The sequence below is a fragment of the Corythoichthys intestinalis genome, chromosome 6 (assembly GCF_030265065.1).
Source record: "Corythoichthys intestinalis isolate RoL2023-P3 chromosome 6, ASM3026506v1, whole genome shotgun sequence".
NCBI classification, from domain to species: domain Eukaryota; kingdom Metazoa; phylum Chordata; class Actinopteri; order Syngnathiformes; family Syngnathidae; genus Corythoichthys; species Corythoichthys intestinalis.
In genome coordinates, this window is record NC_080400.1 from 33,152,033 (window position 1) to 33,166,258 (window position 14,226).

The following is a 14,226-nucleotide window of genomic DNA, read 5'->3' on the forward strand; positions in this document are numbered from 1 at the left end:
CCGCTTGCTCAACCCCCTCCCACGCAGCGAACAAGCACCAACTTCATAGAACGAATCAGTGCAGATGGTGATTAGTTCGGTCTCGTTCACCCAAACAATTCATTCAAAAAGAACGAATTGTTCGCGACTGATACAACACTAGTTGGATCAACATTCTGCTGTTGATCTTATATTGTTGAATCAACGTCACCTTTGCACCCTCAGTTAATGTTGTTTCAACATTGAAATCCTTACAAAACCTAACCATCATTTCGATTATAAATAATGATGGAACAATGCTGATAAGGTGACCATATTTTGAGTTCCAAAAAAGAGGACACTCAGCATGACCTCAAGATACTTGAATATTACTCGATGTTCACTCAAAGATGCCTATATCAATTTAATATATTTAAAGTGTGCCCCCTCACTCTGGATGGAAAAATGCAGTTTGAAATAATAATAATAATAATAATAATATATAGAATGCAGACCCATGGAAATTTAGTAGTCAATTCACATACACACAGTAGGCTATGTGGCGACTAAACATTTTTATAAATTACTATCACGACAATTGTCCTTGACGAATTGTTATTTCCATTTAATTGATATTCTCATTTAATGTTCTAGATTGCACACAAACAATAACTGAAATAAACTGACAAACTATTCAACCAGCATGTTTCCAAACGTAGCAGTTCAAAACTACGTTTCCCATAATGCCTAGCGTGGTTTAGCTTACTGATAGCTTGCTGAGGCAAAAATCAAACTTTGCTATAAGTTTACAATCACCGGTAACGATGTGACACCAAACGGGATTTTACTGTCAAAGCTCCGACAGAAGTCAACAGTTGCCATAATATACGTATTTATCGTAAAAAACTTAACAACTGGGCAGGCGTTGTGGCCAAATCGTCAACCCAGTTGATGGCGGTAATGCCTCATGATAGGGGTAAACTGCCAACAAAAACAAGAAGAACTACTCCTTCCCTCCCTACTACTAGGAGCCAAATCATCGCAGGCAGGCGCTGCCACCCAGCGGCCGGAGGGATTCTCTTCAAATTGGTCCCGTTAAAAATAATAAAAAACGGACATTTTAATGAATTTATAAAACCCGACAGACGACGAGGATACTACGTGAAAGTAGGATTTGTCCGGGCAAAAGAGGACGTTTGGTCACCCTAAATCAGGGGTCCCCAAACTACGGCCCGCCTCCACATTTGATTCGGCCCCCTGGACATTTTTTTTTTTTTACTTGTGTTTTTTATTTCCTGGCTTTTTCTGTGAAGAACCCAGAGAGGGTTATTTGGTTATTATCTATTTAATTAATAGTGTTTATATTATATTATATTATTATTTTTATTTTATTTTATTTTTTAAATTTTATTTACTTTTGTTCCGTGAAGAATCCAGAAAGGGTTATTTGATTGTGGCTTTCTGAAAAACTAAAATATTTTTTTACATTTAGGCACTCCTGTAATCGTCACACTTTTTCTGTTACAAACTGACCCCGGCCCCTCATCAAAGAAGGGAAAAGTTATGTGGCCCTCACAGGAAAAAGTTTGGGGACCCCTGTTTTAAATGATTAAAGTAACTCCCACTATATTGTAAAATGTGAGGTGTATATTGGAGTCAGATTCTGAAACTTTAAAGCTATTATGTTTGACCGCACCCTGAGACTGAATATACAGACTATAAAATTAAATATTTTATAATTGGATGTGTTTAAGAGAACTTATGTTTGTGGAAAAAAATAGTATATTGAATATAGATTCCTTTAAATATTGAAAATTATTTTTACTGGGATTAGTATAGTAAATGTCTTTCGAATTTTAGTTATAGGGGCCATTACAATCATGAAAAAAAAAATAGGCTTCAAGAGCAGACCAAAATTGTTTAATTTTCACACATTCAAAAAATATATAATTGTTTCCATATGGGCTTTACAGAAAGAGCACACATCATCAATATCAAGAAATTTAGCAAGAAAATGATCAATTTGGTGGAATGGTGCAGAGTGGTTCGCACGGCTGCCTCACAGTTCTAAGATTGTTGGTTCATTCCTTGCTCAGGCCTCCCTTGGAGGAGTTTGCATGTTCTCCCCTTGCCTACGTGCAGGGGCGGACTGGTAATCTGTGGGTTCTGGAGGATCACAGAACGGCCGGTGCCCTGGACGGCCGGCGGCCGCCATTCATTATGCATCACTGTTTTTATCCCCCCTATCCTCTGATTAGCTACAGTTCGCATCCAATCCGACAGGTGGCAGCAATGCGCCTGGCTTTTCACCGCCAATCTGATAGACTAGGAACGACGAAAGCACAGAGTAGCCTTCATTGGTTCCTTCCTTGTGGAAGCAAAATAGCGACGAGTGTTAATGCACAATATGGATGGTGGTGGCAAAAAAACTGAAAAGAGCAGGGTGGCGCGGAGAAGGTTAGAGAGAAAAAATTAAAGAAACTGGAGAGTGAAGCATTAAAATGTCATAAATCGACAAATATTTTCGCAAGCAGCAGTCTGGCTGCAACGGCCACGTCGGGTAACAACAGCTTAGCTCCCGGCGATGGTGAGAGGGAGCTGCAGCCGCTCTGACGTGCAGACGGTGCTGGGAGAGAGAAAAGAAGAGGGAGGGGGCAACGATAAACTTGGAAGTTCCCCAGACAAGCGCAGGGCAAGTAAATTGGGATGAAGAGGGTTACTTGCTCTGTAAACTGGCAATTGTTATCCATCAGGTAGCTACATTTTAAATCAAATAAATGACAATTAAAGGGTTAGTGCCAGCTAGTCGATGTACCCGTTTGCAATCGTGTCAAGTTACAGTATGCTAGTCCTACTATCCCTCTCCTAAGAAAAAATATTTTAGCCGTAAAACAATGTATGCACACGCAGCATAGCAATATTAATTCAGAAGAAATATAACAAAATATTAATAAAATGAATGGTTTTACTTTAAAGTTTAGGTAGTTAAATTGATGTTATATACATTATTAATCATTTATATATCGTTTTGTTTTCTGGTTAATACTTTCCAATGAAGTTTATGTATACAGGATTTGTCTTGAAATGTGTATTGTATTTTCATTGAAATTTATTATTTGTATGGCAAGATTAATTATGGCAGGGGTCTCCAAACCGGTCCTCAAGGGCCGCTGTGGGGCCTGGTTTTTGTTTTAACCGATCGAGTACCGACAGTTTAACCAATGAAGTTTCTGCTAAAACAAGCAGCACCTGACTGCAATCAACTGATTACACTTGTAAGACACCAGATTGGTGCAGAGGTTTTGTCTTGTTTTGTTGGAATGAAATCCTGCGCCCGCCGCAGCCCTATGTGGAATAGTTTGGAGACCACTGAATTATGGCATAAACAATGAAGTCATTTTATAGACAGAGATCTATAGAGATATATTATAATCAATTGGATACGTAAAACTTGCTTTGAAAAATAAATTCTTTCATTTGTTTATTCAGGTTGATCATAGAGCTAGTACAGAAAATGAATCCAACTCCAGTTCAGCCTTGCAGTACTTTGAGCGCCCGTAGTCAGACAGTCACAGTCTAGACACATTTTCTTCATTTTTCTCTCAAAGTGCACGAAATTGGTGCATTTTACAATAAAATGTAAAAAAAAAAAAAAATTTCTCCCGGGAGGGGCATGTTCCCGGACCCCCCTATGGGGTCTGTGTTTCCCTTTGTATAGCGATTCTTATGGGCTGGGCTGAGTCAAAGTCCAGGGCTGCTTTTTAGTCCCAGTCCGCCCCTGCCTACGTGGATTTGCTCCAGGTACTCCAGCTTCCTCCCACATCCCAAAAACATGCATCGTGAGCTGACTGAAGACACCAAATTATCCATAGGTGTGAGTGTGTGCGTGAATGGTTGGTTGTTTCTTTTTGCCCTGCGACTGGCTGGCAACCAGTTAAGGGTGCACCCTGCCTGTTGTTAGCTGGGATAGGACACCAGCTAACTCCAGGCGCCATTACCACCGTGACACTCATGAGGCTAAGCGGTTCAGAAGATGAATGAATATTTTATGTAAAGTATTTAAATGTACCACCTTGGCTTATTGGTAATATATTATTTATAAGGTAAAAGCCAAGTTTTTTATTCCAATTTATAATGTCAACTTGAGGGTTGAAAAAAAACTTGCTCCATGGAACAATTTTGTTCCTTCTGGTTAGTATCTGACATATATGTCTATTGTTACACTTCATATCTGTTATTTGAATTCCATCCAAAATTGGACAAGGCTATATTAAATCCATTCGACCATAATTCCGAGGGATTTTAACTGGTTGTATCAAGCCCTTTGGAATTGCTTGTATGTTGTTATGGTGGCTGGAATGTTTGACCCAAAAGCGCAGCAATGAGGAGGCAGAGGTGACGAGGAGCCCGAGGGCGTATTTATTAAACAAGAAAATAAAAAACGAATGACGAGAGGTGGAGGCACTGCAGAGTTGGAAGGCTGAGATGGCTTGGAGTTTCTGTGAAGAAAAGGGATATGAATAAGTCAAAGTTTGGTTGCGTGAATGGCCTGTACTTTACCATGTGAGGTTAGGTGAAGCTCTGGCGTTGAATGACGTGCAGACCGGTCTTTTGTAGTGGCAGGCTGTTGATTGTGAAGTGGAGGCAGGTGTGGTGATTGATGACAGGTGTGCACAGCAGAGTCAGTGAGGAGTGGGAGGAGGAGGTGAAGGCGAGGCTGAGTGAGCCATAACATATGTATTACTATATTAAAGATTTTGAAAGGAATTGGGAAATTGAATAAAGACGTGAATTGCTCAAATGACAACAAATTTCCCAATTTATCAAATAGGTAAAGATGTTTAATTCCATATAAACAGAAATAAAGATCTGTACCTTATACGTACATGCGAATTGTTCCAGAGGAAAGCCTTATGAGGTGAAAAATTGTGGACAAAGGCTAGTTTCCATGCAAGTTAGGATTGCTGATGAAATTTAAATAGCTTGATTGGTAGTTTGTCTATACAAAAACTTTTTTTTTTTTTTTTAATTAAAATTATAATTAGGAATGAAATACAAATGTAATCTGGATTAGAAAAACATTTCTTTCACCAGGTAATCTTAAAAATATTGATAACAAATATTGATAATAAATACCTCATTAGTTACTGGCCACGTGTTTCTGTCCTTTAAATATGCAGTTATTATACTACTCTTGAAAAAGCCTACTCTTGATCCTGATATCTTGGCCAATTATAGAGCTATCTCTAATCTACACTTCCCCTCCAAAGTCCTTGAAAGAGTGGTAGTTAAACAATTCTGTCAGCACCTACAGGACAGACCTCCTGGTTCTGTTGGACCTGAGTGCAGCCTTTGACACAATCGACCATAATATCCTATTGCAGAGATTAGAATGTGACATAGGCATTAGAGGAGCAGCCCTCTGCTGGTTTAAATCCTATTTATCTAATAGGTACCAGTTTGTCAATGTAAACCAGCAATCATCACCGTATTCCAGAGTCATTTATGGTGTGCCGCAAGGGTCAGTCCTCGGGCCCATCTTGTTTACGCTGTATATGCTTCCTTTAGGCAATATCATCAGAAAACATAACATTAACTTTCATTGTTACGCTGACAACACACAACTGTATCTATCAATTAAACCTGAGCAGATCAGGCAAGTGGATAAACTAAGCAGCTGCGTTCAAGATATAAATACCTGGATGAGCACTAATTATCTTTTTTACTTAACCCTGAGAAGACAGAATTCCTTATAATAGGCCCAAAAAATGTAAAAGACTGTCTAACTGCCCAGATAGTCACGCTGGACAATTTAAGTGTAGCCTCTAGAACCACAATTAAAAACCTAGGAGTTCTATTTGACCCTGACTTATCATTTAAAGCTCATATTAAACAAACCTGCAGAACAGCCTTTTCACCTGCGCATCATAGCCAAAATTAGAAATATTTTGTCTAAAAACGATGCAGAAAAATTAATTCACGCGTTCGTTACATCTATATTGGATTATTGTAACTCCTTACTTGCAGCTTGTCCTAAAAGTTCTCTAAAAGGTCTTCAGCTAGTCCGGAACACAGCAGCAAGACTTTTACTAACTAATAGAAGCGAGCACGTCACCCCTGTGCTCCAGGCCCTTCACTGGCTTCTAGTCGAGTTTAGAATAAAATTTAAAATCCTCATTCTTTCATTTAAAACCATTAATGGTTTGGGGCAATCTTATCTCACCAATGCTCTGGTTCCATACTGCCCCAACAGAACACTCCGTTCTCAAAATGCAGGTCTACTGGTAGTTCCCAGCGTCTCTAAAAGTACAGTAGGCGCTAGAGCCTTTAGCTTCCAAGCGCCAAGCTTATGGAATCAGCTTCCAGCTAGTATTAAAGAAGCCGAGACAGTCTGTACATTTAAGATTAGATTAAAAACGTTCCTATTTGACAACTAAAAACGTTCCTTTTTGACAAAGCTTATGGTCACGCTACGTAGTTGAAATCGGACTCGACGCTGGGGGAAGTTCAGCCACTGGTTTCGATCCCCTTTTCCTCACTCTACTTACCACTTGTCTTACTCTATTTCTCTTTTCTAATTCTAATAACTAGTTGACTAGTCTCTTCATCACTAGTCACCCGGTGTCCCCTTTGCCCCCTCCCCTCTGGGGAGGAGCTACTTTTCAGCAGCACCCTACTGACTATCCTGACTCCTGGCTGGATGGACATCCTCCTTGTCCCCCCCCCCCCCCCCCCCGTCTCATCTGGCTAGATAGACCTCCTCTTGTTTCTTCATTCCATTGCATCTCTACAAATTGGACCTCCTGCTGCTAATACCCACCATCAGTCCTGGTGCATCTACAGTACAGCCTGTCCGTCCTGAGTGGTTCTCTCCTGACTGTGGTTCTCCCCAAGGTTTCTCATTTTTCCCAAATGGTTTTTGGAGTTTTTCCTTGCTGACATGGAGGGTGTAAGGATGGGGGTTACCCAGGATTTGAACTTTATTAATTAATCTACTGTTTCTGACTGTGTATCATATTGCCTCTGAAAAGCCCTTTTGAGACAACCTTGTTCTGATATAGTGCTATACAAATAAAATTGAATTGAATTCAAATTCAGGACCTCAAAACCACTCTGTTTTGTTTGTGAGATTTATTTTTCAATGTGAAGTCCAAAAGTACTTTTTAATTCAGTGAGTGTGGACAGATAAAGATGGATATACAAAGCGAGATCATTCTTATGCCTGAGATTAAACTTGCACCTCACTTGCAAATTTAATGTTGTTTTGACATCACTTTGCGTGCGTGATCCTGATTTTGAGTACTGTACATGCTTATATTACTGCTCTTACATCATGGATAAGTTACAACATCTTTTAGTTCAGAAGGCCACACTGATGAAAAGAGATTAGTGTTTTGCACACACAAGGTACAATTTATTGTTGTAGTTGTAGGGATTAACTGTGTTAGCTGTGTCAAGGAATTGTTTCCCAACATATGCTTCTCAGCTGTTGATGTATAGCTTAAGCTTTATTATTATAAAAGTGTTATCTAAAATTCATAAGCCAAATTACAAAACTGTCTACATCGTGAAGCGAGGGAGAGCAGGCAGGCACTCTAAAGGGCAAAGCTAAAAATCACGAATGAAATTGAAATCACAATACATATCTGAAAAATCACATGAAAAGTATATTCCCCTTTTAAAAAAAAAAAAAAAAAGGTGGGGGTGGGATCTTTTTGCATTACAAATCCCAAATCTTTTGTTCTTGACAGTTTCATGATTTTATTTATCTAAACTGTATTCACTGGTTTCATATGAATACAAACGGATTTATTGCCGAATGCTAAATTTCATCTATTGGTAAAATATTTGGTAAAAACAAAAATTGGTAAAAACAGTGTACATTATTGTTTTGATAAAGGATTGATAAAACTTTATTGAATTAATAATAAATAAAGATATTAAACATGAGAAGGAATGATTGTTTCATTTTGCTCACTGTTATCGCTTATGATTATCCCAGGTGACAATGGCCTTGAGGTGAGTTGTACCTGGATTCAAGGTACACCCCACCTCCAGCAAGTTACAGTGTGTTACTAATTGTCCAGTAATAATAATGTTTCTGTTTTTTTTTTTTTTTTTTTACATATATTATGTAGTCCATATGAATCCTATAATAATAATCCCTCAATCTTGAAAACTCAATGGAAAATGAATGCAAAAGAGAGAAACAAAAAACAAAAACCTATTGTGGTCAATTAGCACATGCTAGTATGTTTATACACTCTTGTTTTTGATCAGTGAAGTCTGAGGCCTCATTAATGCAGACATCCTGCACAAAGATGGTTGTTGTACAATTTGGGCTGCACATTTTCCACCCCAAATTGTCAGATCAAGGCAGATTTGCACAGAAGCATATTGATTGTCTCACTTTCTTTAAATTATATAGCGCAATAACCCTGCAGCTGGCGCTTATTGTTTTACAGAGTGTATTAGGCCAAGACATTTTTAAATATTAATGTAAGACATTAAAATTGTAGCAGCACTCAAGTCTAATTCTGTTGAATGCTTGCTTCATTTTTCCTGCAGCGTTATGCTTTAAGCTTTATGACTTAGGCTCACGCGTTCCTCCAATGATAATTGACTTGAATTGTCAAACCTGTCGATGTTCTGCAGTACTGTGGCCGAGAAGTATCAGGTGAAATGCAAAGTCCAAACGCTTTGGACTCCGTCTGAGATTCAGATGTAGCCCTCTTCACTTTCTGGGTCATTAAAGCATGCATAGGCCTTTGACGGCGCACATGGAATAAAAAAAAAAAAAAGATATGGTCTGATAATTTTTACCAATGATTATTTGAAGTCGAGATTTAATCTGTAAGTAGGAACAAAACCACTGAAGCGATTTTGTTCAATTTGTTTATTCTTGTTTCACTCTCATTACCATTGTAGGGAAAGAAAGTCGATTTTTCCATTTTACAGGATCTTTCTTTTAACGAACAGGAGATGACGACACACAATTCAGGAACAAAAAGAAAGTACCGATTTTACATTTAGTGAGGAAAGACGAGAAATACCGGTTGGGACACGCAACATGTGTCACTAATCTCGGCTCGCATACCATTTATATTGCAGTCTAGTGCCGCCCATAGCTAGACAATACAAAAAGACCAGAACTCCTCATAATGTAGATAACACAGAGCTATGAAAAGATCATGAGATCTATGTGAAATGAACAGATATGTATTTGTGTGAATAAATGGAGATATACAGTATATCTATACCATAATACTCTTTTGTAAAGACAACTGCAGTATAATCCTTGTTTTGGAATGGCTTGAAGTAAAGTAGGCTGAAATTGACAAGATATTTAATGTCTCATGGCCTTAATGACTGCAAATAGCTAATGCCAGACTTAATTTGGATGACAAAGCTTTTTCTCAATTTAATAAGTCACTGTGTGCTACATTTGCTGGCATTGACAGACACTGCATCATGACCCTCTTTCCTTATTACAACAGCTTCAAAGCGGCAATGATAAAACAAACATTGCAATCATTCAGTGTCACCTCCAAATGTGCTGATTTATTTATCATGGTATTCCAGACAACATTGAACTAACATGCAGAGGGTGCATTTCAATACGACCAACTCGCTTCAGAGACCAAACTCAAATTAGATAGGAGAAATAGGATTGGAAAATAGTGATGGGCTCATGCAGTGATCAGTGGAATGAGCTCTGGGCTGTTCCATCACATTTTCCATCTTATATCATGCACTGCCATGACAGATGCAGATATGTTTGTGGGACCAGGCATGAACCAAGATTTATGGGCACTGTTGTGGGCCAGTGTAATTCCCTAATGTAACAGCTGCCATCCGTCATGTGATGAATCTCTCAAATTAGCGTCTCCTTGAAAATACTCAGCACCTCATACGTGCAAGCGAAGAGGTGGAGCTTCACCTCTAGCCAACATAGCTCCTACTATTCCAGTAAGAGCAATATTCACCAAAGCCAGAAAGAAGTTAGTATTGATGATTTATAGAGAGTATTGAAGTTCATTATTTACTTTGGTTGCCAGCCAATCGCAGGACACATATAGACAAACACCTTTCAAAGTCATAATCACACATGGAAAATTTTGAGTGTTTAATTAGCCAACAATGCATGTTTTTTGGGATGTGGGAAGAAGCTGGAGTCCCCAGAGAAAGCCCACGCAGTCATGGGCAGAACATGCAAACTCCATATAGGCAAGCCGGAGCCAAGGATTAAACCCTTGATCAAGGGTGTAGGTTTGCATAGGGACGGTAGGGATGTCCCTACCGTCTCTACCAACTCTACCAACTTTTCAGAATGCTCAAATTTTCCCCAACCAACTTTTATATAATGAGTTCCGTTAAATAGGTAATTTAATTGTGTTCCCATATGTTGTAAGGACAGAATAAACCCTACCATTATTAAGTGAATTATTTTCATTATGTTCACACTTACATTGATCCCTTTTCACTTGCTGAATGTGCCGTTCCATTTTTTCCCCCCTCAAATGCACTTTTTATTGGCTGATGACTTGGCCCCTCCCTTCTACCGCCACACAGACACACACGCACATTCACACAGCCCCGACAGATTCATGTCGACAACATGCCGCCACCTTCAAAGAGGAGGGGTATTAGAAGTTTTTTTTGGCCAGCAGCAGTCACTGTAAGTAATGTTAAAAAATGTCAATGTTGTATAGGTGGGGTAAATACCACTAATTTTGCTACTGAAAGTCCATCCTGCATCACAGTTAGCATAGCATTAAACTGTGTGAACTTGCCAACCTGCAAAACTACTGCGGTCAGGTCAGCCTCCACAAGGAACAACAAAGTCAAGTTAGCTGTCCCTCTTTTGGATCATTGTATGCATTATGTTTATTATGTGCAGGTAATGCAATGGGGTGGCTTCAGAGTGCAAATTCCTTTATTTTAAAAAATGGTGAGCTATCAAAAAATGGGTTCACTTCTGAGGGACACTGACATGAAAAATCTGTACGTTTTTCGTGCATTACATTTTTTTCCCCTCCGTTTGGATTTTGTCACCGTTTCGGCAACGAGTCAGTGTGCGTTACTATGCGTTACTACGTTGGTTGAATGACGCGAGACAAGTCAGAGACACGGAGAGAGAAGAGTGTTGTGACGCTGTAGCAAACGCGATGCTAGGCTAGGTGGCTCCAATATTGCCTGACTGCCTACAATCTACGCCTAGATATCACATGCATATAGAACTACATGCGAAATGACAGACTTGGCAACGTTAGTAAACAGCCGCCATTTTAAAGCAATAGACTTCTTTGAAAGGCCCTGTTGCAGTGAACCTTCCTAGCAAACCTAAGTAACTTTTTATCTAAAATACTCCTAAATCGGCAAAATCTTGACTTGAATCTATCTTTAAATGATGAAACAGTTTTAAAACTTTCACATGTCGAAAGTAGACAGAAGGGAACTCATGCAAAAACGGGAGCAATTTTAACAACTTTAACAGTTGATTCACAACATTAAATTACATAGCAAAGGTTACTATGTTTTTTTTTTTTTTTTTTTTTTTTTTTTTTTTTTTAATGAATGCAAAAACAAAAAAAAAAAACATGAAAGGTAACACCAGTTACTTTGCCAAGTAACTAATTACTCCTACATTCAGGTAACTGAGTTACTAACTCAATTACTTTTTGGGAGAAGTAATTTGTAACTGTAATTAATTACTTTTTAAAAGTAAGATTAACAACACTGGTCATAAAGATGAAGTGTGCAAAATGAAAAGTGACGAAAGCGGAGATTTTATTCAGCCAATTTGTTGCTGAACACAATTTGCCCGCAACTATTGCTGATCACATCTCAGAATTAGCAAAAGAAATGTTCCCTGACTCAAAGATTGCATCGGTAAGTCAATTTTATCAATTGACCTTTTTAATTTATAATCGCACACACTAACAAACTACCATTAAGTCAAACTGAATTGTGAGCTGAAGTGCCATGAAGTGTAGTCATCAAAAGACATGATAGAAATTGCCAAAAGTGCTACATACAGTTATAACAAAAGTCACTGTAAAATTTTAGTAATCATGATGTAGCTGAAGATATTGTTCTTTGATTGCACCAGGTTATATGTTACAATATTAATACTAAATTCATATTATTTTAAAAATTGAGTTTTATTTTTGTTTCATATTTCACGGTATATACAATGTTGTAAGATTAGTCACCAATTTGTAAGGGCATACGTCACTATTTGTAAGATTGCCAACGGCCTCGTGTTGACAGGTATGAGTATGCCTCAGATGTAGATCGGTCCTTGGATATGTCATATTTTGTTTCGTTATTTTTTTCCCCCCAAATCAGTTTTATATGACAATACTACGGTTTGAGTCTCGGGGTGCTCCAGTGTCCCTCAGAAATGGACCCATTCTTGGAAAGCTCCCCCGTTTTTTTAATAAAGGGACTTGCACTTCAAAATGTTTCTTTAGTAGTTTTTGAAAACAAAGGTTTGAATCGAATGTTGTATCACCCGAACCAATACACATGAAAGTTAGTATAAGTCAATACAGATTTATTTTGCATTGATAATATAGCCCAGTGGTCCCCAACCACCAGGCCGCGAACAGATACCAGTCCGTGGCGCATTTGCTATACCGGGCCACAGAGAAATAAATAATTTATTAACGACTGCAATCTGGCCTGTGGCTTCTGACAAATCAATACTACTCTAGACTAATCCGAGAAAAGATTTGTATAGGTCTTCATCTAGTGGTTGGCCGCAATTACTAGGGTGTTTGCACAACTATAGCAGCCCAGCGCCAGTAATTGTAAACAGTAAGTTTAGCTGCTGTTGGTTGTGTGCTGGGGAGCAGCGACATCTTTGGACAACTTTTTTAAAGGTAAAAGGCCAAGTCCATTCCGCAAAATATGTGGCTAAAAGCTACCAAACGAGGCAACAAAAGAAAATTCACTACCCCATGGCAAACCGTATTGCTACAGCTAGGAAACCTTTCACGATTGGAGAAGAACTCATTATGCTTGCGACCGCGGACATTTACCGACAAGTTTTAGGAGTGGCTGGTGTTAAAAAAAGGTTGAGTCAGTGTATGGTGAGTGACATTTTCCCTGCACTTAATATTCGTTTTTTGGCCTCGACAGGTTATTTTATATTTACTGTCATTTTCTGTCACACATTGCCGGTTTGTGAAAAAAAAAGCCCACATTACACCGGTCCGTGGTGCAAAAAAGGTTGGGGACCACTGATTTAGCCTATCAATTAATTAGGTTCATATTCATGAGAAATGTAGCCCTGACCCCCGCTCAATAATCTGTTTAGCTTTATTCATGTCCAGTCCCCCACAAAAAGTGTACAAGCAGGTTATGCAGTAATATCGTCCCTACCAATGTTGAGACCAAACCTTCGCCTTTGCCCTTGATCTCAGAACAGTGAGGTGAACGTGTAAACCACTTTTTAACCATGCTGCAGTATTAAATTTGTCGTGCTATAATTTGTGCGGTTTGGATTTGAGATATGTATTTTGTGACATCAGAAGAATAACACAAGCGCCGATATTTACCAATAAATATCCTGACTAAACAGCAGTGTGATGTAATGAGTTACATTTACTCTGGTTACTGGAACGAAGTAATTATTTTGTGTATGTACTTTTTAGGTATTTTAGTGATTGAATATCTGTCAAGGTGCCACTCAAGTAGTTGTTGTTCTTCTTCTTTCTCTAAATCTAAATTTTAAGTCCCACTGCTCAGTCATTTGTGAATTGATCATCTTGAATCTTTTGAGTTCATGTATTAGGGCTCATTAATTAATTGCGGACTTACTCGTGTCTGTGTTGGGCACGCGCTTCCAGCCTGTCATGTGCTGTAAGCACAGCCGTGCTAGTTTTTTGTGTGTGTGTTTTTTTAATCAGTATGTTCATTTTCAAGTTTTTAAATTTAGTTTAAAATCATTTGAATTTTAAAAATCTATTAAATACAAATAAATAAACAATGCCTATAATTATTTATTATTCCCTCTCTTATCCCCAAAAGGGCAGCACGGTGACAGAGTGGTTAGCACATCCACCTTACAGTTCTGAGATCAATGGTTCAACCCAGGGCTCCGGCCTTCCTGTGTGGAGTTTGCATGGTCTCCCTGTGCTTGCGTGTGTCTTCTCCAGGTACTCCGGTTTCCTCCCACATCCCAAAAATATGCGTGGTAGGCTGATTGAACACTCTAAATTGTCAGTAGGCATGAGTGTGTGCGTGAACGGTTGTTTGTCT